The following is a 16347-nucleotide window of genomic DNA, read 5'->3' as shown; positions in this document are numbered from 1 at the left end:
CTTCAAAATAATCAATTTAGTGAGACAAGCCATTCTTATCATCCCTAATCAATGCTTCCCTTTCCAAGTGCACGTAAGTCCTATCCCTCAGAATCCCCTCCAGCAACTTACCCAGCACTCACTTCAGTCTCACTGGTCTAAGATTCCCTGGCTTGTCGTCCACTGTTTCCTTTTTCAGTCCCACTCCTCCACTGGTCACAAGAAATTTTAAATGTAACCAGATTGGTGATGTGGCCGATGGATGTTGTTCTCAGATTGGATCAGGGTCAGAGTAAGGACCGAATCAGGCAGTTTTCCTTAATCTGCCAAAACAACATGTTTATGACCAAAACAAATTTACTCAAATGATGATGGACTAAAGAATGAAACACGCGCACGCGCACGCGTACACGTACGCGCGCGCGCGCACACACACACACACACACACACACACACACACACACACACACACACACACACACACACACACACACACACACACACACACACAATTCTGTCTCACAAGTTCTTGGGAATGGGGTTACTTCCTGGAGCAGTTAGATTTGGCTGAATTCCCTATGCTTCAGGCAGGTGGAGATTCCAATGAATCCTTGTCATGAATTCTCAGGAGTGGTAAAGGTGATTGGTGCGCTTTCAGCTCTCACACGTTGATGTGATGAGGAACAAGGAAATAGAGAGGGACCAACAGGCTGTTGCTTTTGAGGCGGGTTGCATTTTTTTTCCGTCTGAGTTGAATCGCGCAATAATGTTATCCAACCCCCAAACTTGAACATGTGAGGTCTCCTTGAACATTGTCTGAATTATATCCTTCCATCATATTCCCTGCTTCATGTAGGTGTATCGTTGCTCCTGTCATACACAGAGCCATTTCCTTAACAACAAATGGCCCCACTTGTCTTAAAGATATGTTTATATGTGCCTGCATAATTTAAAAATAACATGTTTAATATCTTCACAATATCTATGTTAAAATGAATCTGTTTTATTCCGAAAGAAATACAGAAATTACTGGAAAAGCTCAGCAGCCTGGCAGCATCTATGAAGAGAAATTAGAATTAATGTTTCAGGCCAAGTGAACCTTCCTCAGAACCTTTTTTTTTTGTTTTTACTTTATTTTCCCAGTTTTATTCTTTCATACAAGAGCAAATATCTCTCAGGTTTTCATCATTTACACTCTCCTCCGGATCTTATATGGTCAAGAGCATTTCTCGTTCTCAGGCCGAAACTGTTAATCGTCCAGAAACGTAATGCCTTCATCACAGGTCAGTATAGAGAGAACCAGCTCTGAAAAGTTTCAATGGCCACTTTTTTTTGTTCAGTTGAGGGAACCATAACTACAGATAGTGCACCAGGTGGAATCTCAGCATTGTCCTCTACAGAAGCAGGGAAACTTGCCGAAGATCATACCCAGCACCCTTTGCAAGAAACAGAACTATTCCATTTAATTTCCAAATCATTTGCGATATCTTCAGACAGACTTCGTATGATTTATGTACCAGGACACACAAATCCCTCTGCAGTACCGAGCTCTGCGTTCTCCCCCGAGTTAAATAATCTACTGTCGTTTTATCCTTTTTCCCAAAACACAAACATCCCATAACATTGTACTGATTTATTTGCATTGCTGAAAGTTTGCTCACTAACATCCCCTGTCTGTACCCCATTGTACATGATCTGCCTCCACTTGACATTTTATTGGATGACTACACTGGTGTGCGTGGAAATTCAGCACCAACCTTTTCAGACCTTTGTCCAAATCATTAATCTAGAGTGTCAACTGCTCATGACCTCACAATGATCCCTGAGGAATTCCACTAGTTGCAGCTTTCCAACCTGAAAATAAATTATTATCTCGAATCTGCATTTCCTGTTAGCTAACCTGGGCTCACTGTGTAGCAGCCTAGAAAGGTTGCAGGGCCTCTCCTGTGGTGTGCAGCTGGTTGTTGAGGTGTTTCTGAGCTCAGCAATACACCGTGAGGGCTATTTGTCGTCAGATCATCAGGCAGAGGTTGTACTGTCAATGATTCCGATCCTGGAGCGTTTAAAAGACAAGCACAGAATCTGGACTGACATTTGAGTAGAATATTGCACGTCAAAAATGCTGCCTTTCAGAATCTGTGATAAATCTAGTCTGCCATCTCAATCAAGTGCTCAATTTCCCCCGGAAATGTATTGAGGAGGAGGGGAGTTTTCCGACAAGCCTGGTTTACTTTTGTCTCTTTACAAACACAAGTGCAAATAATCTTAATGATTAATTTCATTTTTGGCTGTCGGTGCTGTGTGGAAAAATTGCCACAATTGGTGCACAATAAAATAAAATAAAATTACTTTGAGGAGTGACCTTACAGACGTTTGTAAAGTTAGAAGGGGCACAGATGTGTAAAGAGCCAAGGTCTTTTCCCCGGGTTGGGGGAGTCCAAAACAAGAGGGCACAGCTCTAAAGAGAGAGGAGAAAGGTTTAAAAGGGACTTAAGGGGCAACATTTTCATGCAGACGGTGGTGTGTTTATGGAATGAGCTGCCAGAGGAAGTGGTGGAGGCTGGTACAATTATATTTAAATGGCATCAGGGTGAGTATATATTTAGGAAGGTTATGGAAAGTTATGGGCCAAATGCTGGCAAATGGGCCTTGATTTATTTAGGATGACTGGATGGCATGGACGAGTTGGGCCGAAGGGTCTGTTTGCATGCTGTATATCTCTATCTCTGACTCCATGCCTGAATACTTTATTCAAGTCCTGTGTAACTCCGGAGGGAAGAAGAATGATCTCCTATCTCGGTATAACAACCAGGACTGTTTGAATTGGGACTTACTTTCCTTTTGTAACAACTTCGAGGGGTGGACTGAGAGAACAACACACAGGATAGGAACTGCAGTTGGCCGTTCAGACACTCTGGCCTGCTGCTCAGTTTAGAAAGATTATGACTCATCTGTTTGTGTCTGAACACCCCTTTCCTGTGTAATCCCTGTAATGGACGCTCCTGTCCATTAAAGTTCAGTTGAGCTCTGCCTTCAATATCTTCAGTAACCCAGTCTTCACTGTTCCCCGGGGATGGGAACTCCACAGACAGCAAAATATTAAAGAGAAAAATACATTCGTATCTCAATCTTAATTAGGAGACTCCTTAAAGTGTGTTAACCTCACAGCAGGTTACCTCCTCTTTAAAGAGCACAACAAATAGGAGCAGATGTAGGTCATTCATTACCTCAAACCTACTCCACATTCCGATTGACTCAGTTCAGTAAATTATTTATCAATCTCAGCCATTTTGGGAACATATTCCCGATACCTTCAGACCAGATAGCTTGAGAAGTTGGAGTAGATTTGCCATTTGGCCCATCAAGTCTACTCTGCAGTTCGATTATGCTTGACATGCTTCTCAAAACAATTCTCTTGCCTTCTCACCATAACCGTTGATCTGCATTTTCATCAGAACTTATCAAAGTGTGTGTGTGTGTGTGTGTGTGTGTGTGTGTGTGTGTGTGTGTGTGTGTGTGTGTGTGTGTGTGTGTGTGCGCACGCCAGGAGACAGGGTAGTCATGGAGGATTCTTCTTTTGACTGTAAGCCTGTGATTTAGCAGTGATCCACAGGGATCGGTGGTGGATTTACTTTTGTTTGTCATTTAAATAAATGATTTAGATGAAAATTGTAGAAGGCATGGGTATCAAGTTTAAGGATGCCACTGAGATTATTTGAACTGTTGACAGGGAAGGTTATCCAAGATCACAAAGAGATATTGATCAGCTGCATGAATGAATCATAAAGATGGACAGTATGGGAATAATCCCTTTGGTCCAACATGTCCATGCTGACCAGGTATCCGAAATTAATCTAGTCCCATTTGTCAGCATTTGGCCTATATTCTTCTGGACCCTTCCAATCCATATATCCATCCACATACCTTTAAAGTGGTGTTTTCACAAGCTTCCAACATTTCATCTGGCAGTTCATTCATATGTTTTTAAAATCTCTCCCCTTGCACCTTAAACCTGTACCTTCTAATTTTTGACTCCCCGTACTCTGGGGAAAAAAGACCCTGACTATTCACCCTCTCCATGCCCATCATGATTTTATAAACATATGTAAGGTGCACATTTTACTCCAATCAACACGAATGGCTGTGCTTTCTGTTATCCCGGGCATGAATTCAGAAATTCAACACTGATACCACTTCCTTCTCGGTCAAGTCACAATTCGAGGAAAGAAAATCGTTTATCTAACTTGTTGAGATATTTTATGAAATACATCTGTGGGATTTGAATCTTGACCTTTGGGCCCAAAGATGGAGACACTACTACCATAATGCAATGGCCCCTGAATCTGTTACATTACTCTCCTGTGTATTTGCTCATCAACCTGTTCTGGCAGGCTGTGACACACCTCTGCAAGTGGAAGGACTTGAATCCAGAAGTTTTGTTTCAGAGCTGGTGACGTTGCCACAGGCTCAGGGATGGGAATATAATCCCGAGCTCTGGCACAGAGGTATTCTACTCATTACACAAGACTGAAGTCATGCCCAGATTTTTGGGTCACATTTTGCATGCCAGCTTTCAGCTGAGTTTGGATTTATCAAATTCTGGTTAACTTTACTGAATTACACAGGGAAGATTTTTCAGTGTTGAACAATTGAAAGGTACTTGCCCCAAATACAGGATGTTGAGGGCATGTGCTGTCACATTGAGATAAATTATTAACATCTTTAATTGCTTGGCTATGATTTCCAGCTTTAGCGATTATTATCTTTAACCCTCCCTCGACTAACCCGTTCTCCCATCGCCAACACATCCTCTCCTCCAGGACACCACCACAAGGCCTCCTACACTTCCTCAACACCTTCATCTCCAACTGCCGCCAATACATAGAACACAGAACATTACAGCACAGTGCAGGCCCTTCGACCCTCGATGTTGTGTCGACCTGTCATACCGATCTCAAGCCCATCTAACCTACACTATTCCATGTACGTCCATATGCTTATCCAATGACGACTTAAATGTATCTAAAGTTGGCGAATCTACGACTGTTGCAGGCAAAGCTTTCCATTCCCTTACTGCTCTAAGTAAAGAAACTACCTCTGACATCTGTCCTATATCTTTCAACCCTCAATTTAAAGCTATGCGCCATTGTGCTCGCCATCACCATCCTAGGAAAAAGCCTCGCCCTATCCACCCTATCTAACCCTCTGATTATTTTATATGTTTCTATTAAGTCACCTCTCAACCTTCTTCTCTCTAATGAAAACAGCCTCAAGTCCCTCAGCCATTCCTCGTAAGACCTTCCCTCCATACCAGGCAACATCCTAGTAAATCTGCGCTGCACCCTTTCCAAAGCTTCCACATCCTTCTTATAGTGCGGTGACCAGAACTGTATGCAATACTCCAAGTGCGGCCGCGCCAGAGTTCTGTACAGCATCACTATAACCTCTTGGTTCTGGAACTTGAACCCTCTATTAATAAAAGCTTAAACACTGTATGCCTTCTTAACAGCCCTGTCAACCTGGGTGACAACTTTCAAGGACTTGTGTACATGGACACCGAAACATCAATTGCCTCAGCCTCTCCACCCCTCTCACCCGTTCCAACCTGTCCCGTGCAGAGCTTGCAGCCCTCCGTTCCCTCCTGTCCAAACCCACCTTCACCATAAAACCCACAGACAAGGGAGGCGCAGTTGTGTTATGGCACACTGACCTCAAAATTGGCGAGGACAGGACCAGCTCTCTGACACAACTTCCTTCCGCCCCCTTCATCATGACCCCACCCCCAACAAACAAAACATCATTTCCCAGACCATCCACAGCCTCATCACCTCAGCTGACCTCGCAACCAAAGCCTCCAACCTCATTGTTTCCCAACCCTGCACCGCCCGCTTCTATCTCATTCCCAAAATCCAGAAACCTGACTGCCCTGGTTGACCCATTGTCGCCACCTGCTCCTATCTCAATGAACTTATCTCCACTTATCTCGATTCAACTTTATCCCCCTTGGTTCAGGAATTCCCCACCTATGTCTGTGACACCACCCACGCCCTCTACCTCATCCAAAACTTCCGATTCCCTGGTGCTCAAATCCTTATCTCCACTATGGACATCCAGTCCCTATATACTTGCAATCTCCATGCAGGTGGCCTAAAGGCCCTCCGCTTCTTTCTGTGCCGCAAGCCTGGCCAGTCCCCCTCCACTGACACCCTCATCCATTTTGCTGAACTCGTCCTCACACTTAACAACTTCGCCTTCAATTCCTCCCACTTCCTGCTGACAAATGGGGTTGCCACGGATACCCGCTTGGGCCCATGTTATACCTGGTTCTTTGTGGGGCGTGTGGAAAAATCCCTCTTCTGAAGCTACGCTGGCCATGTAACCCACATCTTCCTCCGTTATATTGATGACTTTATCGGTGCTGCCCTGTACTCCCACGAGGAGCTCGAACAGACCATTTTCTTCACCAACACCTTCCGCCCCAACCTTAAGTTTACCTGGATCATCACTGACACCTCTCTCTCCTTCCCGGACCTCTCTGTTTCCATCTCTGGAAACCCCCTGGAAATCGATATCCATTTCAAGCCTACTGACCCCCACAACTCTTCCCACCCATCTTCCTGCAAAAATACTGTCCCCTTTGCCCAAATACTTCGCCTCTGCTGCATCAGCTCCTGAGATGAAGCATTCTACTCCCAGACATCACAGACATCTTCGTTTTTCAAGGGCCGCAAATACCCCTCCACAATGGTCGAAAATCCCATCGACCACATCTCCCGTGATTCCCACAAGTCACCTCTCACACCCCTTGCCTGCAATAACAGCAAAAGTAGAATCTCCCTCCTCCTCACATTCCACCCCAAGAACACTCGGATCCAATGCATCATCCTCCAGCACTTCCACCAACTGCAATCTGACCCCACCACCAAAGACATTTTTCCCTCCCCAACCTTATGTGCCTTCTGGAAAGACCACTCTCTCCGTGGCACCCTTGTCCACTCCACACTGCCCATGAGTCCCATCACCCCCAGAAATTTTTAATGCAACTGCAGGAAGTGCTACACCTGCCCCGAAACACCCCCAACCCCCATCGCAGGCCCCAAGCCACCTGTCCAGACACACCCCCTCACCCCCATCCCAGGCCCCAAGAAAACCTTCCACATCAAACAGATGTTCACCTGCACATCTGCTCATGTGGTATATTGTATGCCCTGTTCCTGATGTGGCCTCTTAAACATCACGGAAACCAAGCAAAGGCTCAGAGACCGCTTTGCAGAACAACTATGCTCGTTTCATGACAAACGACTGCACCTTCCAGTCGTGAACCACTTCAACTCCCCCCAACTCTTTGGACGACATGTCCATCTTGGTCCTCCTGCAGTGCCACAATGATGCCATCTGAGGGTTGCAGGAACAGCACCTCATATTTCACTTGGGAACCCTGCAGGCCCAATGGTATCAATGTGGACTTCACATGCTCCAAAATCTCTCCGCCCCCAACTGCACCCCAAAACCAGCTCAGCTCGTCCACGCCTCCCTAGCCTGTTTGTCCTTTCTCCCAACTATCCATTCCACGCACCTCAACCCTCACCCCCACCTCCAACCTACCAGCCTCACCCCGTCTCCTTGGCCTGTTCGTCTTCCCTTGGCTGACCAACCTCCACCCTAACTCCCCACCTACACTCTCCTTTACTGGGTCCACCCCCACCTCCATGACCTGTCCATCTCCTCTCTGCCAATCTATTCCTTTATACATCTTCCACCTGCATCCCCCCTCTCTCTTTATTCATTCCAATATCCCCTTCCCCTCCCCCATTTCTGGAGGTGTTGCACCTTCGCCAGTTACAGGGCAAGGGCCGTCGGGCTGTGGGGCGGGGTTGGGGGTGAATGAATTGTGGACCAGGGTATCCCGGAGGGAATGGTCCCTGCAGAAGGCAAACAAGTGCGAGGGAATTTGTGTCTGGTGGTGGCATCTTGCTGAAGTTGGTGGAAATGGCGTCTGATGATCTTCTGGATATGGATGCTGGTGGGATGGTCGGTGAGGGTAAGGGGAACCCCATCCCTGTTGTGAGAGGAAACAGAAGAATTGAGGGCAGAAGTGTGGGAGATGGGTCGGACCTGTTTGAGCGCCCTGTCCACACGGAGCTGGGGAATCCTCGGTTGAGGAAGAAGGTGGACAAGTCGGAGGCTCCCTTGTCGGAGGTGGCCTCATCTGAACATATGCGACGGAATTGGAGGAACTCAGAGAATGTGATGGAGTCTTTACAGGAAGTGGGATGTGAGATTGGATAGTTCAGGTAGCTGTGGGAGTCTGTGGCATTGGAATGGATATTATGGCCAGTCTATCCCCAGAAATGGAAACAGAAATGTTGAAAAATGGAAGGGAGGGGTCGGAGGTCGACCAGGTGAAAGTGAGGGCAGGGTGGAAATTGGATGCAAAATATTTGCAGTTTTCCAATTTCATATCAGAGAGAGAAACAGGGCCGATGATATCATCGATGCATTGGAGAAAGAGTTGACAGTGGGGGCGAGAATAAGACAGGGAAAAGGAATGTTCCACCTACCCCATGAAGAGACAGGCTAAGCTCGGGCCTATCCGGGTTCCTATGGCAACCACTCTTACCTTATAAAAATGCGTCTCCTCACCACCGGCTGGTCTGCAATCCACCCACAACCGGAATCCTCCTGCCCACGCAAGGAAAACCAAGCTCAGGGTCTTTAGGAAAATAAAGACGGAGTTTGTAGGCCTTCTGGAGATGGGAGGGCCTTTCAAAACATGTCAGGTTTGGTGGTGAGGATATCACTCACTGGGCTGATGGGTGGCAGACTGTGTTTAATTTGCACAAATGCGAGACATTGCTTTTGGTAACGCAAAAACGGACGGGACTTATACAGTTTACATTAGGACATTTGGTCGTGTTGCAGAACAGAGGCCCTGGGTTTACAAATTAGTTCAGTGGTGTTCACTTCACGGAGCCCCGTGCTGGAGAGATACCTGGTCCGGGTTTATAGATCAATGCACTGGTGTGGTCTGCACAACTCCCCATGCTGAACTGATATCTATTTGACTGATGAGGCCTGCACAGTGCCCCACTCTGGACAGATTGCCGGGTTGTATTGAGCAAGACACTAGCCTGGTCTGCACAGTGCTCCATGCTGAACAGACATTCCATCTGGGTTTGTGGTGTATGGGCTGGGTCTGTGAGGTGGATTGAGAATGTGAGATAATTGACCACTTCAGCTGATCTGGCAATGCCTTTAATTTGTGTTTGCCAGTTGTGTTGAGTTTGGGGAGAGATTTCCAACGTGAGGCTGAGTGGGTCTCACCAAAACCGATGGACAGAAGGGCCTTTGTGATGTGAATCTTTATGACTCCATCACATTCCATAACTGACATTCCCCGGAACATTCTTTAACCCGCATTATTTGTGAACAATTGACTGTCAGTTAATTGAACAACAGATTAGATCCCGAGGGAAAGGATTCAGTTCCAGAGAGAAGGAAACACTGTTTCTAAATCCACCCTGGCATTTAAAGGACTGAATACATTTTCCCTGCGCTCATATTTCTTCACAACCAAAATTGACGACAATTTCGATGAAGAGAGAGAAATTTCTAACCTCCATTTGTCTTCAAGGAACTGGGGGATATTCCTTCAGGACGTCAACGTCATCGCCCTCTGTATCACAAACTGTCAAGAAGTGACCTGTGCCTGCTTTTGAGTGATTGTGGGTGAGAATCTTCTCGGATACATCTATTCTTATAGTTTAGCCTTTGTGTCTTTCGGGAGGGAGATTTTCTTGTGTTTTACATTGCATATTTGTAAAATAAAATTGAGACACTGCTATTTGCTATTTCAGCTTCATTTTCGTTTCAATAAATCAGAGATACATTTGAAAATGTCACCGGGTCCTCAACCAAACTGGTTACTGTGCCTCCAGGCTGTTCCTATTTTCTATATTTTTTCCTTCCTCACAGTTAACGTCGTGACGACCCACGTGCTGCTTGACAAAGATTGTGGATTGTCTCCTTGTGTCAGATGTTACCTGGGTTCCATGGCAGTGGCGGATCGACTGGTCATTATCCTTGACCTGATATTGAGACACATTCCCATTGTTTATCGGGAACAGTTTAAATTCGTGGAGTCCATCCCCGTAAGTAATATCCACGCCGTCCTGCTTTATGCAGCCACTGACTGTTCTGTCTGGTTCACCGTCGCTTTCACCTTTGATCGATTTGTGGCCATTTGTTGCCAGAAGCTGAAAAGTAAATATTGCAGTGAGAAAACGGCGGCTGTGGCTGTGGGAACAGTGACTGTGCTGAGCTGTTTAAAGAACATTTTCTGTTTTTTTATGCTCAGAACTCACTATTGGCTGGAGAACAACCCCTGGTTTTGTTATGGTACAATCGGCGTTTATGACTCTCGTGTCTGGGTCACAATCGAGTTCCTCCATCACATTCTAACCCCGAATCTCCCATTTCTCCTGATTCTGCTGCTCAATGTTTTCACCGTCAGACACATTTTAGTGACCAGCAGAGCCCGCAGGAGACTCCGGGCTCACACCAATGGGGACGGTCAGTGTGACACAGAAATGAGAAATCGAAAAAAATCCATCATTTTACTGTTTGTGATCTCGGCCAATTTCATCCTGTTATGGTCAATGTTAATGTTGTATTCTGTATGGGACAGGATGTTTTGGCTTGCGTACTACTCTGTGTATCTACATCCCTTTGTGCGAGAATTGGGCTTCATGCTGCAGCTCCTCAGTTGCTGCACAAACACCGCGATTTATGCCGTGACCCAGACTAAGTTCAGGCAGCAGCTGAAGAATGTGCTGAAATATCCCTTTACCCAAATTCATCAATCAATCAAATTCACTCATTAATCAATCCATCCAGGATTTTCTCATTTCAGTTCAATGTTTTAGCAATGAAGCAGCTCGTCGCTACGGTAACAGTCTGAGGGTCGTGCTGGATATCCAACCTTATCCCACAGGGGGTCACAGGGAAACATGCCAAAGTTTCTGTCAACTCACAGGCCAAAGAGAAAAGGCATCATTCCACTGACTGTATCCATAATTTCAAAATGTAATTAACGTTCATTAAAAAGTGCCAACCAGCACAGCAAACTATATTGCTGTTTGTCTTTGTGTTGAAGAAGCTCAGCTGGAGAGAGACAAACTCGGCCCCAAGGGAATGGGAGGTTTTCGAGACTGAGCTCAGGAGTTTCGTTTAAGTCTCTCTGTCCTTGCATCCACCTCTGGTATCTCTGTGTTTTTTGCTTTCTCCTATCCCTCCTTGCTCGCTCTCTCCCTCTCTGACTCACATTTCTCTGTGCTCCCCATCCCTCTCTCCATTCCCTTCCTTCTCTCTTTCCACCCACCTTCTCCAAACCACTCCCTCCCTCTCTCCCTGCGTCCTGTCTCTCTCTTCCTCCTCCTCAAATGTCCTCAACCCCTTCTCTCACCCTCTGCCTGTGTGAACCCCATCTCCCACTCTGTTTTTTTCTCTATGACCCCACCTCTCCCTAATCCCCTGGCACACTCTTTCCCTCTCTCTCTGTCCCCCTCCCCGCCTCTACCTTTCTCCCTATTCCCCTCTGTAGCCTTTGTCTCTCTCCTCCCACCTCGCTCTCACCTCTCACTCTGCCTCTGTTTCATTGTCTCTACCCCTCTATCGCTGACCCGTTTTCTCTCTCTCTCTCTCTCTCTCTCTCTCTCTCTTTGTCTCTCTCACTCTGCCCCTCCTCATTTTCCTCTTCTCTCCCTTCAAGTCCCTCACTTATCTCTGGAACCCCATGGCTCCTGTCCCCTGTTCCCCTGTCCCCCAGACCTGTCTCTGGCTCCCTGGGCCCTGTACCCAAGCCCGTGCCCCTGCCACTCTGTCTCTCCCGAACACCCTCCCTGTCACTCCCTCCCTGTTGCTCTCTATCTCCCTCCCAGCCTGTCAATTCCTCCCTACCTCCCAGTCGCTTGCTCGCTCCCACAATCCCTGTCACTCAGTCCAACGCTCTCTCTCACCATTGCTTGGTCGCCATCCTTTGCTCCCACCCCATCCCCCAGACCCATCCGTTGCTCTCTGTCCATCGCTCCCTCCTGGCCCCTCGCTCCTTCCAGTCCCTCGCTCCCTGTCCCTTGATCTCATCACGTAGCTTGCTCCACGTCCCTCACTCCGTCCTTGTCCCTCGTTCCGTCCCTCCCTCCCTCACACCCTCCTGCCCCTCGCTCCCTTCCTCCCTCTTGCCCTACTCCCGGTCACTCCCTCCCTCCCCATCCGTTACATCTCCCCAACCCTCGCTACAATGCTGTCCCTCACTCCCTCCCTCCATCCTGCCCTACGCTCCATTCCACCCTCACTCCGTCCTTCCCTGTCCCTCACTTTCTGTCCCTCATTCCCCATCCGTTACTCCCTCACTCTCCATCTCTCCCTATCTGTAACTCGTTCCCTCCCGCCTCCCTCAATCCTCCCCATCCGCCACCCCCTCCCTGTCACTCCCTTCTGGTCCCTCACTCCCTCTCTATCCATTGCTGCATCCCCATCCCTTCCTGCCACACTCCCTCCCTCTCTGCCCCTCACTCCATTGCGCTCTTCTCGTGCCTCGCTCCCTCCCTTTGGTTGCTGCCTTGTACCCTCGCTGCCTATTCCCTGTCCCCTTTCCCTCGCTCTCCCTCTGTCCCTCCGTTCCTGTACATTCCTCGCTCGCACTGCATCCCTCGCTCACTCCCAGTCCCTCGCTATCTCACTGTCCCTCGCCCCCTCCCTGTCCATCACTCCCACCACGTCCCTTGTTCCCTGTCCCTCCCAGTCCATGTCACTCGCTCCCTCCTCCCTGTCGCCATCCCTCTCCCTCGCACCCTCCCTGTCCCTCGCTCCCTCACACCCTCCCTGTCCCTCACTCCCTCGCCGTCCCTCGATACCATCATCCCTCCTGTTCTCCTCTGCATTCCTCCCTCACTCCCTACCTCCCCATCCCTTGCTTCGTCCCTGTCCTTCGCTCTGTATCTCACTCCCTCCCCATCCCTCCCTCCCTTGCACCCTTGCTGTTGCTTGCTTCCTCCCTCCCTCACTCCATCCTTATCCTTCCCTCGCTCCCCGTCCCTTGCTCCCTCAATCCCCGTCCTTCCCTCCGTGTCCCTCGTTCTGTCCTCCCTCCCTCCACACCCGTCCCTCCCTCAATTTCTCCCTGTCCCTCCCTCCCTCCACATCGCTCCTTTTTAGTCACTGGCTCTCTCCCAGTCCCTCGCTTCTTCCCCATCTCTCGCTGCCTCACTCCATCCCTGTCCCTCCCTGCCTCTCTCCGTCCATTTCCCTCGCTCAGCCTCTGTCCTTCCCTACACCAGACCCTCGATCCCTCCCTGTCCCTCGCATCCCCTGTCTCTCACTCCCTCCCTGTCCGTCCAACCCTGCCTACCTCCCCATCCCTCGATCCCTCACTCTTCCTCCCTGCCTGTCTCTCACACCCTCCCTGTCCATTCTTACTGGCTCTTTGCTTCTTCCCTGTCCCTCCCGCTCCTTGTCCATCCCTGTCCCTGTCCCCAGCTCCCTTTCCATCCCTCACTTCTTCACTCCCTCAGTCTGCCTCGCTCCCTCAGCGTCCCTCGCTCCCTCCAACTCTACTCCCCATTTCTCCCTCACTCCCCGCCCCTGCCTCCCCGCCCCTCGTTCCCTCCTCCCTCCCTCCCCATCTGTCCCTCCCTCAACCTCTTATTGTCCCTCGATCCCTCCCCATTGCTCTGTCCTGGTCTCTCACACACTCCCTTTCCCTCACTTCCTCACTCCATCCTTTTCTCTCCTTGTCTCTCCCTTACCCCTTTCCTTCGCTACCGCTCTGTCCCTCCTTGTCCCTGACCCTTGCTCCCTCCCTGTCCCTCCCTGCCCAACTCCCAGTTCCTGTCCCTCGCTCCCTCCCTGTCCCTCACTCCTTCCTTTTCCTCGCTCCCTCCTTGACTGTCCAACACTTCCTACCTCTCCGTCCATCGCTCCCTACCTCTCCCTCCCTACCTGTTCCTCACACCCTCCCTGTCACTTCCAACCTGTTCTTCGCTTCCTGCCTGTCCCTCCCCCTCCTTGTCTGTCCCAGTCCCTGTCTCTCACTCGCTCCGCATCCCTCGCTTCCTTGCACCCTCCCTCTGCCTCGCTCCCTCGGCTTCCCTCGCTCCCTCCCCCCTACTCCACATCCCTCCCTCACTCCCTCCATCTCTGTCCATTGCTCTCTGCACCTCACTCCTCAACCCTTGCTTCCTCACTTCACATCCCTCGCTCCTTCACCCCTCATCTGTCCCTCCCTCAATCCCTCCCGGTCCCTCATTCCCTACCCACCCCTTGCTGCCTCGCTCACACCCTGTCTCTCCCCTATCCCTTTCCCTCGCTCCTTACCTGCCCCTTCCAATTCCTGTCCCTCACTCTATCCCTGGTCTTTGCTCCCTTTCCTGTCCCTCCCTGTCCCTGAAGTGCTCTCCCCCCTGTTCCTCACTCTTTCCCTGACTCTCGCTCCCTTCCTGTCCATAGAACCCTGTCTACCTCCCTGGCGTTCAGTCCCTCCTTGGCCCCCTCACCCTTCACTCCCACCCTTTCCCTCACACCCTCCCTTTCCCTCCCTCCTTGTTCTTTGCTCTCTCCCTATCCCTTCTCCTACTTTTCCATCCACATCCCTCGCTCCATCCCTTTTGCTCCCTCTTCCTGTCCCTCCCTGTACCCTTCCCTGCCCCTTGCTCATTCCCTTTTCCCTCTTTGTGCCCATCCCTCTCCCTCCCATATCCTTTGCTTCGTCCCTGTCTCTCGCTCCGTGTCCCTCCCTCCCTTCCTGTCCCTCGGTTCCTACACATCCCTCATTCACTCCCTATCCCTCACTCCCTCCCAGCCCCTCACTCCCTTTCTCCCTCTTGCCCATTCTCCGTCTCTCTCACTCCTTCCCTCTCCATCCATCACTCCCACCCTGTGCTTCGCTCTGTACCTTACCCCCTCCCCATCCCTCGCTCCCTCACACCGAAACCATCCCTCACTCCTTCCCTCCTTCCAAAATTGCATGATGTTAATATCAGGCTGCAAAACTGACTGGAGTAAAATTTGCTTAGGAAGAGGCAGACCCCATCAGGGCACTGAGCCGAGGTGAGATGTGCAAAAGGGGCTGTCGTTGTCAGAAGTGGGATTCGAACCCACACCTCCAGTCAGAGACCAGAACACCCAGCTTTTTAGTGGGAGGACTCTATTCCTTGAGACTGGCGCCTTAGACCACTCGGCCATCCTGACACACTTTGGTTACTCCAGAGTGATCTGTATGCCAGGGTAAACAGGAGAAAAGAAACAGTCTTCAGCACCCACACTGAGCCTGGCTCCATGAGGCCCACTGTCATCTCTCACAAACCACCGTTGTCCTTGACTTTTCCTGCCCTCCCCTGTTCTTGTCTTAAAGAAATTGCACGTCAGGCAATTACAGCTGACAATGCTGATGTAGATCTGGGATATATATTGAAGTGATACGACCTGGTCTATGACGTAATTCTGCTTCTAAAGGTCAGCCAATATTTCTGAGTTATCGTTGCAAATATTAACCACGAACACGCCATGGACCGGCCATTTCAGATGTTCACACCCCGTGGCAGTGAAGGCACTGAATCCTAATCAGCAGATTGTGATCTATAGACTTATATCTCTATCGCCCTGGTCGCTGCCTGATTCAGCATTGTGTCTCTCATTCTTCTGTGCATGATCCCCTCAGCTCCATCACGGAGTTGTCGCATTGCCTTGGTTAGTACTGCACAGACCATCCTGCCATCTATTACATTGCAGTTTCTAATGCATGAAACCCTACCTTACAGGGCACAGTCTTCGCTCTGTAGCGCAGTATTGAAAGCAATGGTCTTGTAAAGCACCAGTCATGAGGTTACTTCTAACTGGGGGAGATGAGAATGTTTGTACAACTGCGGCATCCAACATCTAAAAGAGGACTTTCAATATTGTCTGAAATTATGCCAATGTCATTTCCTCCACAGGCCAGCGGTGAGGTGAGGTGAGGTATTATAAACTGCAGGTTGACAAGGAAACAATGGGGGTCAAACACGGAGAGGGGAGCGGCCGAATGCTTTATTTCTTTGCTGTAATCAGATTCTGGTTTTGAAGTGTGAAATGGGACTGTAGAACCCAAATGTTTGAAACTCTACTTTCTGGGGTTTGGTCTCTGCTGACGCCTTTGTCACCTTCTGGGAAATGCGTCTGTGTGTTACTTTCTGAGGGTGAACATGTGGTCCAGTTCCCCAAGGGAACGTGAACATCTCAAAAATGGCCGGTCCATCGCCTCGTAGCACACAAGGCTACGGGCAAAGGCTGGAAACTGGGATTTTGAGCCCCTTTCTGTTCTGTAAAAACATGATG

At 49.2% G+C, this 16347-nt stretch overlaps 1 non-coding gene across 1 annotated transcript; it reads right to left on the bottom strand.

The window, feature by feature from the left end:
- Positions 1-15110: 15110 nt before the first annotated feature.
- Positions 15111-15225, bottom strand: trnal-caa (transfer RNA leucine (anticodon CAA)). Its single transcript has 2 exons — positions 15188-15225; positions 15111-15145 (listed from the first exon to the last, which is right to left on the bottom strand). It is a non-coding gene; the product is annotated as a tRNA-Leu (tRNA).
- Positions 15226-16347: the final 1122 nt, after the last annotated feature.

The sequence above is a fragment of the Stegostoma tigrinum genome, chromosome 11, assembly GCF_030684315.1.
Source record: "Stegostoma tigrinum isolate sSteTig4 chromosome 11, sSteTig4.hap1, whole genome shotgun sequence".
NCBI classification, from domain to species: Eukaryota; Metazoa; Chordata; class Chondrichthyes; order Orectolobiformes; family Stegostomatidae; genus Stegostoma; species Stegostoma tigrinum.
The sequence above is the reverse complement of the archived record's forward strand: the minus strand, read 5'-3'. Positions and strand labels throughout refer to the sequence as shown.